The sequence below is a fragment of the Ipomoea nil genome, unplaced genomic scaffold (assembly GCF_001879475.1).
Source record: "Ipomoea nil cultivar Tokyo-kokei standard unplaced genomic scaffold, Asagao_1.1 scaffold1407, whole genome shotgun sequence".
In the NCBI taxonomy this organism is placed as follows: Eukaryota; Viridiplantae; Streptophyta; class Magnoliopsida; order Solanales; family Convolvulaceae; genus Ipomoea; species Ipomoea nil.
In genome coordinates this window covers 1,653,490-1,668,771 of record NW_017617835.1, presented here as the reverse complement: position 1 = coordinate 1,668,771, position 15,282 = coordinate 1,653,490, and positions in this window count along the sequence as shown.

The window sequence follows — 15,282 nt, the reverse complement described above, 5'->3', positions numbered from 1 at the left end:
TTGAATTTGACGGACTGGTCTCACAAGGCGACTACCCTGAATATGAATCATTTTTCACACCCCTATATTTATTTATTTTTCATACATCACTTTCGTTAAAATAAGACTTTATTATAATCAATCAAATATTCAACTCAACTAGCTCTTCGGAACATATCCCAAATCCCAATATTTCTAAGCAATTCATTCCGATATATACACACACATATATATAATTGAAGAACATCTCCACTCTTCAAAAATGTTTAATTAAAATAAATTTTATCATATTTATAATTAAAAAAAAAAAACAGAGTTTTTTGCACTTTTGGTCCCACGATTATAGTGGCACTAGCAGAATTGATCCACGACTTTTGATCTTTGCAATTTTAGTCCACCACTATTGATTTTTTTACAAAAATGATCCTTCCGGCCACTTTTCCGTCAAAATTCCACCAGAAATTTTTTTTATCCATTTTTAACAGGGCTAAAATTGACATTTTACTTATCTCAAAAAAGCAAAGAAAAAAATTGACATTTGACTACATACAATATTACTGGGCTACATACTACTGCCCCAGGCGGCGGAGTTCCTGGAGCAGGTAGGGCTGTCAGTAAGCGGCGGAGCGGCCGTGGCGTTCCCGGGCTAGTTGGGTTATCCGGCAGCAGCATTGGAGGCGGAGCCAGCACGCCTGCGGGATCATCCGAAGACATCGGAAAATCTTCGTTGTATAGATTCCCGGCGAGAGAAGCGGCGGAGATTCTCAAATGCAATCGCTTTTACCTTTCTGTTTTATGTATTTCCTTTATATTTTGAGATAAGTAAAATGTCAATTTTAGCCCTGTTAAAAATGGATTTAAAAAAAATTCCGGTGGAATTTTGACGGAAAAGTGGCCGGAAGGATTATTTTTGCAAAAAAATCAATAGTCGTGGACTAAAATTGCAAGGTTCAAAAGCCGTGGATCAATTCTGTTAGTGCCACTATAGTCGTGGGACCAAAAGTGCAAAAAACTATAAAAAAACATTTCAAAGCACGAAATAAAATTAATTTTGGATAACAAATTTTACCCGTGTGTTCTCGAAATTCAGTTTACAAAATGTATGTAAATTATGGTAACTCAGCTGAACACAGGGACTAGACATTTGCTTACTACGCACGGTGAAATTCATTCCCGAATCATTATTCCAAAACTTTACCCTGTAACTAACTGAGCTGTCCATGCGAACCCTTTTACATATTATCATATTTGAACTAGACATGACCACTTTTAATTTAATATAGTTTTTTTTTTTTTTTAATTTGGGTTATAATTGAATAAGTTTTCCAAACATTTTCCAACATCTTATGCATGTGCAGACTGGTTGGGAGAATATAATGTACAAACTTACAGCAGTAGAAGACTAATAATGTGTGCTGTGTGCATCACACAGAGTCACAGACTATATTATATTCTATATATACTTGCATGATGTTATGATTTACGACATTGGATTCTAATATAATTCACATACAAATGCATAGTACAATTTATAGGGGTCACATAGGATTATGTTTTAATTTGAGGAACATAACATCCTAGTTGTCCCTATAAAAGGATGAAATACTTCGTCTATTCTTCTTGATTTTAGTAATGTTTACAAATAATATAAATGAACATTTACGGTTTAAAAAAAAAAAAAGTGAATTTCATTGCTTTATATAAAGGATAAATACATCTTATATTTTGTAAGCATATATATAAGTGAAAAATAAAGTTTTTTAAGTTTAGTTCTTATGTGTAGTTTGTAAGTTATTAATATTATTATTATTATATATATATATATATATATATATATATATATAAGAACAGAATTTACGTAACAGTATATATCTTTAATTTAATAGTGAAGACGTTATAGAAATTTTTAATTTTTCTCTCTTTCTTAAAGTAGAATTGTAGACCTTTTGTTTATATCTAACAAAAATTAATTAAGTAATTTTTCTCTCTTTCTTAAGGGACTGTTTTATGTTTTCAATATTTACATTATTATAGATTACAACTAAATATAGTAAATGCTAGGGAATATAAAATCTAGAAAAATGAATGTTAGTTACGTCTGTGCTTTCTGGTCACACTCACTATTCAAGGTTCAATTTGTGGTATTGTATAAGCCAGAAATTGACTTCCACATTTCAAATATAACTACTTTTCCTAATCTTGTTTTTTTCCTTAAAAAAAAAAAAAAAATTCTTCTAGATGCATAAATTTCTTTCTAATCATGCACCGCCTTCTATCCAACCATCAGATTCAATTCTAATACCACGTTATCTTCTAGAAGACATAGTTATTTATAGACTTAATACCCAAAATGGTCCCTCGACTATGTCATAATTACCAATTTGGTCCTCAACTACCATTCTTACCCAATTAAATCCTCAACTATGTAACTTTTACTCAATTAAGTCCTCAACTATACAATTCTTACCCAATTTAGTCCTCTGTATTAATTTGACTGTTTGTTGACTGTCAAAAGTCGGGATAAAATTATAATTTTACAAGATTTCTCCTTCCTCTCCATTTAGCAGCGCCAAACCATGCAGCAATACACTCCGATCAGATTTCGATCGTCAAAAAATCGTTGGAAATCAAATTCATGGGTTATCTGATGCATAACCACTACTTCGATACTGACAGGTTTAGAACCCAACCGGAGCTTATTGCTACATGGTTTGGCGCTGCTAAATGAGGAGGAAGGAGAAAACTTGTAAAATTACAACTTTATTTCCACTTTTGACAGTCAACAAACAGTCAAATTGACAAAGGACTAAATTGGGTAAAAATTGTATAGTTGAGGACTTAATTGAGTAAGAATGATAGTCGAGGACCAAATTGGTAATTATGACATAGTCGAGGGACTATTTTGGGTATTAACTCTTATTTATATACTTCGTAAAATTTAAACTATTTGACACATTTTATTTAATTAATTTCCATTGATAATAATTAGTTAATAAATAAGTAAATATAAATATTATTTTATCATTAAATTATAAACTTATTTTGAATTAATTAACCAGAAGCAATGGTATAATATTTACTATAGTATGCAAGTCTTTTTAGTTGACTGCTCCCATGAAAGAAAACGTACTGTAATATAATCACATATAAAGTGGATTAGTTGATTTTTCTTTTTCAAATCAGGGCTCTTTTAAATTTTATTTTCTATAATATAATAGTTCTAGTTTAAAACTTTTTTTTTTTTCTAACAAGATTAATTGTAGTTGTAGGATATGTTTGAACATTTTGAAAATGACATATGGAAGTTATTTTCTAAATTTTTTAGTGTTTTGATATCAATTAAAAAATATTTATTATAGTCAAAATGACAATTTTGAAAAAAAAAAATGTTTATTAGAATTTTATTTGTAAGACATTTTATGAATTCCTATTTCACGGTCAATTTTCTCTATCCTTTCTATGTGGTGTTAAATGAGCAAGTCAACTCACCATTTGTCTAATTATTATTTGACCTATACTAGGCTAGTCCACTTAAATATGAGTTTGGTTGAGTTGTGCCAAATAATAAAAATATTAACCTGACCCGACTGATAGCTCAAAAGATTAAAAGATATTTAAAATTTTTACTTCAACCTTCTTATTAGTTTATATATATATATATATATATATATATATATATATATATATGCTTTTCAGATTTTTTTTTCCCTTCCCTCTCATCCTCTCTTTTCTAGACACATTTGCAAAAACTCCTCAAAAACAATGCATATTGAGGATGCTCTTAAAGTGAATACACAAATTGAATATGACTAATCTCGCATTAGTAAGAGCATCTATCTCAATAGAGATTTTTGGGTGATTTTTTAGGAGATCTAATCCTATGTGAAAGAGAGAGGGGGAGGAGAGAGAGAGACTGTGTGTTCTGGGTCTTAAGATAAGGACTTGATTTTTTGTCTTGTGAGTGGGCTCCACACACACACAAAAACCTCCCCCTGGTGTGCGTGAGGTACATTAGAAGTGCCCAGCCGGGCGCGTACACTCTACATGCCCATTGGGAGTGTTAACATTCCGATTTTTTTCCTAAAACTTAAAAAAAAAAAAAAAAAAAAAAAAATTCTCTCTCGATCTATTCTTTCCTACTTGCCTCTTAAAAACTTGTGTAAAAAACTAACTTTTGGCAATGCTCTATCTAATATAGAAAATTGTTTCTCATCCTACTTATGACTTTGTTCACGACCAAGCGCGGATACTAAAAAAAAAAAAAAAAAAAAAAACTCAGCGTAGAAAACTGGAAAAAAAAATGAAAAGATGAAAATGTTCTTATATTACCTAATATAAGATTTCAACGAAAAAGTCATTAGAATGACCAAAAGTATCAAAAATATGATCGTCTGGGTATTAAATGACAAAACAATAGTCTATCACTAAATTTGAAATTGCTATAAAAAAAAAAATGAAAGCTCCGCTAAAATTAACTCATTGAATAAGTGTTAATCTCAATTCTCAAATGTTGTAATTCAATATGAGACAATATCCAAGAGACTTTAGAAAATGTATTTAACGTGACATGCATGGCAATCTAGCCATGATGAAAGTTGAGATATCATGACAAGGCTATAATCATGACACAGGCGATATAAGAGGATCACTGTATACTAAAAAAACATCCTTTCAATAACCTAATGTCACATTCAATTCAAAATAATAAAGGCATAGGCTTTACAAATGCATCGTTTATCTCTTTCTTTTTTTTTTTTTTAATTGCTGATGAAAAGGACCGCAACTTTAATAAAATTCTTTTTAGAAAGAATATAGTACTAAGTTACTAACTAATATAGGCGCATAATAATTAATTGTGCAAAAACATTAGCTACAACTCAGCTTTATGTTAATGATGATGAAGGTGGCAACATTAAAGTTATCAACTAATTAAAGCTTTGCTATCAATGCTGTGATAGGTATTGTCTACTTGAAATATTAAGGGCTCTTTCAGCAATAATGAAGAGTTCTTGGGCTTAAAAGAGAATCTAAATGTGAACATTATTGGACAATGTCCCAATGGGCTTATCCATTATTTGAGCTCACTGCATGTACACCAATAATTAATGGGCCAGACTTGTTCCAAAAGCCTAAAATTTGGAGGTGAAACTGACCTGCCTTAGAAAGAAAGGCAAATTATACTATCAATCATTGTTTATCTTGCAATTGTGGGCAAGGTTCAAAACAACATCAAATTATGTATTTGATGTTAATATATTATGTATTTGTAAATAAATTAAAGTACATAATATGTTAATTACAGGTGCATAATATAGACAGAATCCACCATGTACATACATTGTGGTCCTTGGTCCATAATATAACAATTGAGGAAGAAATCTAAAAATAAGTCAGGATCAAGTTCATATGAAAACTACGCATACATACCTTCTCATGGTCTTAAAGCACAAAGAGTCAATATCCCCACATTGAGATTTGAACCTAAGACATCTCATTTGAAGGATCGCAGTTATGCCGCTTGACCATAATGCCTTTGGCATCTTTTAATTATTATTCTGTCCATTTTTTTCTTTAATTATCCTCAAAGTGACAAAAGTCTTTAACCATGTCATCACGGCATGAAATCCATAATAGTATTCAATAAAAAAAAAATGTACATTACACATTAATATTATGCCTCATATATGCTAAGCCTGCAAAAATTACTATTTTTTGGTCTATTTGCAGCATTTGTAAACCCTAAATGCTTTTATATATATATATATATATATATATATATATATATATATATATATATATATATATATATATATATTGTGATTGGAGAGGAATCTAACTTTAGAGTTTAGAAACAAAAATGACAAATAAGAGGTTCTTTAGAATTGAGAATACACTGAATTGTACTCCGTAACATTTTTCATTGAATATGATAATCCCACGAGTGACTTAGTTAAAAGCACATTTAAAGATAATTAAAGGAGAAAATAAAAGACCAGGACTATGTGGTCCAATGGTATCCGGGTTGGATTTTCATTTGGAAGGTTGTGAATTCGAGCCTCAGTGGAGGCGTTATTAGCTCTTTGTGTTTCAGTAGGTTGAGAAAGTATATGAACAGATACTACAATGTAATAGAGCTAGTAGCATTCAAAAAAAAGGAGAAAATAAAAGTAGCTACAAAAATAATTCAGTTAATTAAGGACGGAATCTATAACAATATAGATATAATCAGAGGAATAAAAGTAAATAAAATAATAATTCAATTAAAGGAACAAACACCTTTTGAGTGTTGGTTCTTTTCTGAAAGTGGAATTGATGTGTGTGCGTAGTAACACAAGTTAAATAAAATTTTGGCATAGAAATAAAATAGTGAAAGTCTCGAAGTTAGGTTGCACGAATCAATTATCAATTGTTGATTAATGCTATTTAAGGGAATATTCTAATCAATTCAATTCATTAAAGTTGATAACTTAGCTTTAATTTAAGCCAGTGGAGCGAAGGACAGGTGCTTGCATGTATCACTACAATCCAACACAATAGCAATTAGGATTAGGATTACACTAAACAAAACCATTGGAAAAATGGGGAATCTAATCATCTTATTAACTACACCCATACATGTGATGAATGAATATATTTTTTTTTTTGATGCTACTGACTCTATTACAATGTAGTATCTGTTCATATACTTTTTCTCACAACCTTCTAAATGGAAGTCCAACCCAGGTACCATTAGATCACATAGTCTTAGTGATGAATGAATATTTAATTTATTAAGAAGTAGTATTTTTTTTCCATATATCTTAGGGTGTGTTTGGTACAGTTCATGAGTTTACACACTAAGAATGATAATCAAAATCATATATAATTAGTGTTTGGTTGACAACTTTTTAAAACATAACCATGAGATTTAATTACCACATCGATTACAAATTTCATTCAATTTCCTAATTAAAAAGGGTATCATTCCATCTTATTGGTAAACTAATTTTTTAATTTTAGATTAGTACTTTTAATTATATTTTTGTATATTTTTGTTGTTGTTGTTGTTTATATTTATATTATGATATAAATTGTTTTGATTTTTTTTTTTGTTTATGTATATATTCTTAAAACATTTATTCTCATTATAAAATCATACATAACCAAACATAAATATTGCTAATCAGCCACCCCTATATATATATATATATATATAGGGTCCTTTGTCCTTCCCGGACACTATAATCAACCATGGACTCCACTTGATTTCTTTATTTTTTATTTTTTATTTTTTTGGAAACTTACTTGAGTTGTGTAAGTGTTGTAATTGGCAGAGGATAAGAGCTAGCGTTCAATTGTTCTGATTGAAAATTTTTCAATTGAAAAAGTAGTGCATTTGCTAACTCTTTTTTTTTTTCCGAAAAATAAAACATTTGAGCTGAGAGAATAAAGAGTTTGAAAAGGAGTATTGATAAATATAATATTTTCTAAATCGAAAAATAAAAACAAAAACAAAAATTAGAAAATGGATAAATTAAAATTTTGAGAGAAAAAAAAAAATTGAAGTACATTATCCTAAAACCTAACATATTTTTTATATTATATATAGTTTGCTAGCTGACACATTTCAATGTCACGTAACCAGTGCCATTAATTAATATATCATCTGCGAGTGGTAGCCAGCTTAATATTTTAGCCGGCAAGGCACATGCACATCCCCCCCCCCCCCCTCCCTTTTTTTTTTGGTCACAATTCATTTGGAAATTGTGTTAAAATAGCTAAAAATTTTACATTATATATATATATATATATATATATATATATATATATAATTATTTCGTTTAAAAAAAGTAAAAACATTATATTATATGTATTATTAGTATCAACCTGGTTGGCGTGGTGGTTTAACACCTCGTCCCTTAAGCATGAGGATGGAAATGGAGTAAACCTTTGGTCAGTTCGATTGAGATGGAGGGATGAGTCTTCTAGATATCTTTGAGCAACAAAAAAAAAATCATTATAAATGATGGCTACATTAGTACTTAGAATTGTTAATTAATTATAGTGTGTTTAATGTTTCAACGATAGCTTGTGTTGGGTTAGAAACTTATGATATTTTATAATCATATAGTATAACGATGAGAACTGATTGTATTGTATTTACTGAACTTGATTACAATGAGATCAGATGATGTGAATATATAGAATAGAGAGTCACAATGTGACAATGATAAGAAGTAGAGAGTCACAGTGTGACAAGGATAAGAAGTTCTAAACAGACTCATATGCATAGAGTCCTAATACTCCCCCTCAAGCACAGTGTATACTCGTAACCTGTAGCTTGTCCCTTAAGGATGAAAATCTAGGTCCAGGCAGAGCTTTGGTGAAGATATCAGCAAGTTGATCTTTTGTGGATATGAAGTTGACTTGGATATCGCCCGAAGCTACTCGATCACGAACAAAATGATAATCAATCTCCACATGCTTGGTGCGCGCATGAAAGATTGAATTGGCACTCATATATGTAGCTCCTAGATTATCACACCATAAATTTGGAATGGAAATACCCGGAATCTGTATCTCACGCAGTAATGACATAATCCATAGAACCTCAGCACAAACATCTGCAAGAGCTTTGTATTCAGCCTCAGTGGATGACCTGGCAACAGTTCTCTGTTTCTTGCAAACCCATGATATAAGATTACTCCCCAAGAAAACAGCAAAACCACTCGTGGATTTTCGATCGTCAGGACAACCAGCCCAATCAGAACCAGAAAAAACATGAATGTCTCTAGATGAGCACCGTCGTATGCGTAAACCATGATCAACTGTTCCCTTAACATACCTGAGTACCCGTTTGAGTTGCTCCCAGTGTGATATTGTAGGAACTTGCATATGCTGGCATAACAGATTAACTGCAAAGGATAGGTCAGGTCGTGTAACAGTGAGATATTGCAGTGCTCCAACTAGACTCCTGTACTGTGTGGGATCATCATATAGATCTGAATTGAAGGGGACAGTTTTCGAGACAGAGATAGGTGTAGAAAGGGGTTTGCATTCAGACATTCCAGCCCGTTTTAAAATATCATTCATATACCGTTGTTGAGATAAAATAATCTCATTGTCACACTTAACTGTTTCAATACCCAGCAAGAAATTTGGTTCACCAAGATCTCTGATTTTGAATGTAGCAGACAGTTTGGACAAGAGCTGAGACATAATACACTGATCACTTCCCATTACAAGAATGTCATCCACGTACACCAATAGATAAACTAAACCAGAGTCTTTAGAGTAATAGAACAGAGAGACATCTGTCTTGGATGCTTGAAAGCCAACCGATAGTAAGAACGTATGTAGTCGATTAAACCAAGCTCTGGGAGCTTGCTTTAACCCATACAGAGATCTTTTTAACAAACAAACATGATTCGGGAAGTTAGCATCAATATAACCAGGGGGTTGCTTCATATAAACTGTTTCAGCCAAATTACATTCAGAAAAGCATATGAACATCTAGCTGTTTGATAGACCACCCAGATGATAAAGCTAGAGATAGAAGGAGTCTTACAGTCGTAGGCTTTACCACTGTACTAAAAGTGTCGAAAAAGTCCTGACCTGGAACCTGATTAAAACCTTTCGCAACCAGCCTGGCTTTATGCCTTTCAATAGCACCATCAGCCTTTCTCTTCGTACGAAACACCCATTTACAGCCAATAATATTCATACCTGCAGTGGGTGGAACTAGAGACCATGTGTGGTTATGCAGGAGAGCATTGAATTCTTGGTCCATGGCTTCACGCCACTCAGGATATTTGACAGCTTGAGAGTGACATGTGGGTTCCGTGGGATGCACCTGAGCTGCTAGAGCAAAAAGAGGAGCATCTGCGTTGCTGCGAGTGGCCATAGAGTGAGTACGGACATTGGGCCTTATGGACCGCCCACGTGGACGGCCTCGCCGGCGAGCAACAGGCTCCACAGGATCACCCGACGAGGCAGCCTGTCCGGGATCCACAGCTGGTTCGAATGAAGCAGGTAGCGGCGGTTCTGGCGGCTCATCATTGGACACGACAGGAATAGGTGTGCTGTGACTGAGAACAGATTCCGCCCAAGGTCCAGAAAACGGAATAGATAGATCTTGCAAAGAAGTTTTAGTAGCAAAGAGGAAAACTTCTTCATCAAATCTGACATGCCTGCATGTGTAAATCTTATTAGTATGTAAGTCCATGCATCTGTACCCCTAAATGACTCAGGATAACCTAGGAAGACACATGAAGAAGACCTGTATGACATCTTATGACGATTATATGGTCGAAGATGAGGGTAGCATAAACACCCAAAGACACGAAGAAAAAGATAGGAAGGAGGGGATTTATGTAACAGGAGATGAGGACTGGAGTTATTTAATACAGAAGATGGCATTCTGTTAATTAAATAGACAGCAGTCTCAAAGGCAAAATCCCAAAATTTCAAAGGAACAGAGGCATGAGCTAGAAGAGCCAGACCAGTTTCAACAATGTGACGATGTTTTCGTTCAACACGACCATTCTGTTCATGTGTATAGGCACAGGATTGTCTCTGTTGAATTCCTAATTGAACAAACGAAGAATGCAACTTTTTGTACTCAGCACCCAAATCAGACTGAATGGCCTTTATTTTGCAATTAAAGGACCGTTCAACAAGAGTACGAAATTTATCAAAGATGCCATAGAGATCAGACTTTAATTTCATAGGGAAGAACCATGTATAACGGGAATAGTCATCCACAAAGATCACAAAGTAACGGAAGCCAGATGTAGATAAAGTGGGCGCATGACCCCAAATGTCTGTGTAAATAAGATCTAGTACATGAGAACTAGAGGAAGCAACACGAGGGATAGAAAAACGGGCAGATTTGCCTAATTGACACGCATTGCATAAAGAATTAGTACAACGAATATTATCACGAGATCCACTAACTAAACAAGATCGAAGTATATGGCTAAGAACACGGTTATGAGGATGACCCAGACGATTGTGCCAAGTGGAAGCCGAGGCACGAGCGGAAAGAAACGCTGACGGAGACGAACTAGGTAATGGAAGTGTGTATAGTCCCCCAGAACTATTGCCCCGAAGAAGTATTTCCTTGGTATTGATATCCTTCACAACAAAAAAAGAGGGGTGAAACTCAAAAAAGACTTTATTATCGGATGCAAACTTCTGAACAGATAATAAAGAATTAGACAAACGTGGAACGTGAAGTATATCAGACAATGTGAATGATCTAGAAGGGGTATTAAAAGAAGCATGACCAACATGACTAATAGATAAACCCATACCGTCACCGACACACAAGGTGTCATTGCCAACATATTATTCTGAGGTGGTCAAAGCAGCAATGTCCGGAGTAACATGATTAGTTGCCCCTGTATCCGGGATCCATGTCTTAGGAGTACCAACATTTGAATTATCTTGATATGTTAGATTGGCCTGAGGTGGGGAATCATACCGGTTATAGCATACATGAGCCTCGTGACCAGTCTGCTTACATATCTGGCACTGAACCTGATTGCCACCATTGTTGCGTCCGCGACCGCGGCCACCTTGCTGTCTACCGCCACTACCACGATTGGACCCGCCGTTGCCACCGCCTGCTCGTTGACCGCCGCCACGGTTCTGACCTCCGCGACCTGATCGGCCGCCACCGCGCTGAACAGCAAGAGCCGCCGGAGCACTGCCGTAATCACGGCTGGCGATAAATTCCTGGGCGCCGAGGAAGTCCGCCAACTCTTGGAGCGTGACCGACTGCCCACAGACGGCAAGAGACGCGGTGAGGGCACGGAATCCCGATCTCAAGCCGCGAAAAACAAAGAGATTCTGATCGTCGAGGGAGACGACGCGGCCGGCGAGGGTGAGCTCTTCAACAATCATCTGAGCTCGCCCGATGTAATCCGCAACTGACGAATCACCCTGGTCCAGTCCCTGCAACTGGCCGAGAAGGTTTAATGCACGGGCGCGGGAGGAAGACGACAACGTCTGAACAATGGCCTCCCAAAGGGCACGACTCGTGCGACGTCCGACGGCGATTGGCATGACCTCGTCAGAGAGGGAGGAGACAAGCATGGACAACAATGCTTGATCTTGACGCATCCAAACAGCATAGGCGAGGTTCGGCCGTGGCATAGCGTCGGCGGTGTCGGCGTCGGCAGGAAGAAGAACAGCCGGTGAGGGTTTCGTACCATCAACAAACCCCATTAGGTCATGCACGTGAAGAAACGGGACGACTTGCGTACGCCAGAACAAATAATTCTTGTAGGTTAACTTCGTACTGATGAAGTGATGTGCGGTGGATAGCGACACAATTGACGACGAACTTGACGACATAGCAGCATCAGACACGGTCCGTTCGGAGGAATTAACAGATCCGTCAGCCATAGGGACGAGAGACAAAGAAAAAAACCCTAGCTTACTGATACCAGATGAGAACTGATTGTATTGTATTTACTGAACTTGATTACAATGAGATCAGATGATGTGAATATATAGAATAGAGAGTCACAGTGTGACAATGATAAGAAGTAGAGAGTCACAGTGTGACAAGGATAAGAAGTTCTAAACAGACTCATATACATAGAGTCCTAACAAGATGCACATCTTCTTTATTTCATTTGGTGTGGGCAATAAACATTTAATTAGTATATATACTACTATATTTTAGTTAAGCCTCAGACATTTTGTAACTTATTTATATAAGCATGCAACTATGCAAGTAATAGTCACAACATTTTGTTACTTTTTAAAAAGTCAATATGCTTAAGCAAAGGTCTCCGATTCAAGCCCTGGGCTGCTTGGTGTAGGCTAACCTTTGCTTATCGCCCTTATTTAGTTAATTTTTTTTTTTTTTTTTTTTTTATAATTGTTCACAATTTTTTCTTTACTGTATAAAAAAAAGTATAAAATTAGGCTCGATTACTATTATTACTCAAGAATTGGTTGAGCACGTGTATTTTGCAAGTTATTACACATAAATAAAATTTACACAATGCGCACACTTTCGGATAACAATTACAATTTTTCTCATCATCTAAAAAATAAAAAAATAAAAATAAATAAAAAATAGAAACAAGAAAAGAAAAGAAGTGGTTGCCAACTAAAACCATCATTTTAAAGTCACTTTGAAATAATAGGTAGCAAATTACCAATTATTTTGACCTTTACTTCCTAAATATTATTATCTTATTTACCCCCAAAATATTTTCTTTGGCGTCGTTAAGCTTAGTTACTATGAAAGTAACTCTTCTTTAGTTGTTATACTTAATTAGGTAAGTGATATATCATTTAGGGAAATAATAGCGAATGTTACATAATGTTATTACGGAGTATTTTATGAACAATGCTTCCATATAGTGTGTCCACGTACATTAAAATAATATTTGTTTTACACAATAATGATATTTATTCAATATATTCAATTTAAAATAATGGCTGCAATTCCCCTATGCCATCCGAAACAATAAAAAGTATGCCACTTTCTACAAAATTTGTAAAGAAAAGGTAAAAGTGGTGTTGAACAATTTTTGACTTTTATTGCATTGACAGTACAACAACTTCGTTCATCCGTTAATTACTCCCGCAGTCATATTCAATTCTGATCTTATGTATCTATTTTTTTTTTTTTAATATTATTGACTACATTACAATGTAGTCCAAAGAGTTAATACTCCCACCAGAGTTTGATATTGTGATCTTTCCTCAATAAAAGTTACAGATGTGTCATATGAGTACAAGGTGCAGTGTTTGGCTCTTATGTATCTAGTTGAATTAATAAAAATAAACTTAAATTATTTACAATATAATTTTTTGTTATATTAGATTAACAATAATAAATGAAATTTATATATTACACTTTTATTAAATACCAAAAAAAAATCACATTGAAGTTTATAAGAAATTAAAAAAAAAAAAAGAATCCGTTTGAATAATTAATTATAGTAGATAGGACAAATAAAGTAAATTGGATGGGGATTATGTTATGCTTAGTCCAAAGTTAATGGCAATTATTTTAACTTTTTTTTTAAGTATATCTAAAAGAGTATAAATTAATTTAAGATGTATTGTATAAACTTTTAGACTCATTTACTTCAATTATTTAGTTTTCCATTCTCAATTTTTTATTTTTTATTTTTTGTTTTCCAAATTGGAAAAATATACAAGTAAACAAATGACTTGTTTTCCTTTTTCTAATTTCTTATTACTCTAGAAAAAAAAATAGAAGATTTTTTAAATTAGTAAATGTACCATTAAATTTAGACTTGTTGTTTTTGATCCTCCAACTATTATTCATTTATTACGGCCCTATTTGGTAAATGGTTGTTAGCTGTTAGCTGATTGGCTTAATTAGAAAGTATAACTAGTTGATACTTGATAACATTAGTTGATTGTAAAAAGGTGTTTGGTAAATTAGCTGTTAGCTGATAGCTATTTGGCATAATTTCTTTTCTCAAAAAGTTAATTGAAAAAGTTATTTTGACCAGCTTTTTGAATTTTAGCATTTTAGAGTTACAAAAAGCTAATTAACCGAACACTTATATTGATTTTTTAACCAATTCAAACAATTAATAGTCAAAATTGACTAATAAGCTAACTATTTTATCAAACATGGCCTACATGCATTTGGTTCCAACTATTAATCTCAGTAACAATATTGTGTATTTAGACTTGAATCATTGATGGATGATTTTTCCCTTGTAACAATAACCTCAAGTGAGAGAATTTTACATTTTTCGACAAGAAATTGCCATAGATTTAGTCGTCAGGAGCAATGTAGCAACAAAAATATATTTGTTCACCAAATGTGACAAAATTAATATATAGTTAATGTTGAACATATAACATATTAACATAAATGTTCAATCCAATTATCAGCTTAGACTTTTAGTTGGGAAGTTCAATTTGATATTTAAAAAAAAAAAAAAGACTATGGTCCACACTGTGCTTGGAGCCTATCAAAAAGCAATCGGCTCACACATGTGAGGGGACGCGTTGAGCATATATAATATATGTATAAGTTGATATGGAGCATATGCTTCAATTATTGTTAAGAACCAAATGTGAAAAGTGAATAATAGTCATGAAATCAAAAGTGGCAATAAATCATTAAGTTTATGACATTGGATAGTGATATATATATATATATATATATATATATATATATATATATATATATATATATATGAATTGTTGCCAATTAAAGGCAATAGATATGCATTATGCTACTTATTAGCTGTACCATACTAGAAATGATACTATATACTATACTGTATGTCACATATCATGACAAGAAGTTTA